Below are 2181 nucleotides of genomic sequence, written 5' to 3' on the forward strand. Positions count from 1 at the left end.
CATCGGGGAACATTCCCGCTGTCATGATTTGACAGATATCCACTGACTCCAAATTCTCGATTCCACGCTTTAATATCGAATATTTCCGCGATCCTAGACTTAGGTGATGTTCTCATTCTTGAATGGCAAACATAACGCAAAGTTTACCATTCTCATGCTCAACTAATTCTCTCGGCCAATCAAGTCAGCCGGGGGAAACAACCGCCATCTTGGTCAACCAGCCAATCAGCTGCCCGACACATGGAGAGCCTCCATTCACATGAATACTTCGCCCGGTGTCTTCACCTCCGACCTCGCATAACCGCAAAGTAAACGTCAACAGACTCACGTACCTGGCAGCTGTCAGCAACTCTCCGAATCTCGTATTCACCACCAGTTCCAGAGTATATTTGTAAAGGATAAATAAATAAATGTACACCAAATATTCTCTTTATTTACAATTTCATTGTTCAGAATAATATTCTTATTCCTAATAGGAGTGCTGTGCCCCTTCACCTTTAACGCAGAACTTTCCAGCAGGGAACCACACATATAGGATCCAGACAGCGCAATAGACAGTCAACGCCATCAATACCCCATAGGACAAATTCGGGCACACTACATCTCCAGACTATCCATCCTACTGCTCCAAATAACCATGCGAGCATGGCCCCGCTGCGCAGGGAACAATACCAGAGCACACACCCATACATGGAATCAACAGCATACATACATAATATAATATCCTTATTATGTAATTTATCACCACATTCTTATTAAATATATCAATGATAATTATGCTTTGTCTCGTTTATTAAATTTATACTCTATCTTCATTTATAAAGTTGCCCATTATAGTAAAATAAAATAAAATAATAATTATTTAATCAATCACTTATTAAACACACTCGATTCATTAAAGACAAATTCTATAACTACAATCCAGGATTCATGATCTAATTTAGCTGCAGTTATTGATTCTTAGGATCAGCAGCATATAAGCATAATGTCCTTGTTAAATGATTTACAACCAACATCCTTACATAAATATATCAATGATGATAATACTTTGTCTCATTTGTTAAACTTCCACATTAGAGTATAAGATAGAATAATAAAGTTAAAGTTATAGCGTAGTTATTTCACTAATATTATTTGCATTTCAAATCCCATCAAAAGAAATTATACTCTATCTTCATTTATAATTACCCATTAAAGTAAATAGATTAAATAAAATAATCAAACTGTGAACATAACACATGGATCTATGATCCAATTTAGCTGCGGTAATTAATTATTGAGATCAGCAGCATAATATTTTTATTATATAGTTTATTATCAACATCCATACTTAAATATAACAATGATAATTACACTCTGTTCCCCCATACTAAAACCCTTACACCAGGATACAGCAGAAGAATAAAGTCAAAGTTACTACGTAATCAATTCGCTAATATTTACATTTCCAATAGAAATCCTATTCTACAGAGACATCCATTAAAGCAAAACGAATAAAAAGTTTGCAATTAAATTAATCACTCATTGATACACTTAGTTCGTTAAACGAATTCCACAACACAAAAACACAGAAATGCATCCATCACACAGTCATCCTTCATCCCCGACTCATCCAGATCCGCATTCCCCGAACATGTATGCTCCGAAGGAAATACTCCTCCCGCCACAGTTCCTCATCCAGATACCCACTCGACCTATGACACACATAAATTATTGAGACAACTACCATAACAAAACATAACATAATGTCTGTGATCCAGTTAGCTGTATCTGTTAATATTATTAATGATCCTCCATATATTGAGCAAATTGCTTTTCCTGTAATTTAACCACAATCTCAGATGTATACGCTATCTCAGTTAATAGCAGCTTTCACATTAAAAGATTATTCATTTAAGCAATAATTTTAAACCGTTTTAAATTAGATTAACTGTCAGTTAACTTATTGAAGTTGGAGATTACAGTTAAAATTTTAAAATTTAAAATTTGATAATTTAGTTAATTTCACAAACATAGATATCTTACATCAAAATTCAGTTTGAAATTCAAATTTACACTCATTACAAATGCGAACCACAATCTCATAAGTTGCGGTTCATTCCCACATTTATATGTATTATACATGGCCCAGATAAAAGCCAGACTTCACTCAAAAAATTCAGGAACAGGAATAAGGCAATA

General features: G+C 34.3%; 1 long non-coding RNA gene across 1 annotated transcript; it reads left to right on the forward strand.

The window, feature by feature from the left end:
- Window positions 1-17: 17 nt before the first annotated feature.
- LOC126858639 (uncharacterized) lies at window positions 18-779 on the forward strand. The gene is made up of 2 exons (XR_007688709.1): window positions 18-391; window positions 477-779. It is a non-coding gene; the product is annotated as an uncharacterized LOC126858639 (long non-coding RNA).
- Window positions 780-2181: the final 1402 nt, after the last annotated feature.

The sequence above is a fragment of the Cataglyphis hispanica genome, unplaced genomic scaffold (assembly GCF_021464435.1).
Source record: "Cataglyphis hispanica isolate Lineage 1 unplaced genomic scaffold, ULB_Chis1_1.0 scaffold127_size3260, whole genome shotgun sequence".
NCBI classification, from domain to species: Eukaryota; Metazoa; Arthropoda; class Insecta; order Hymenoptera; family Formicidae; genus Cataglyphis; species Cataglyphis hispanica.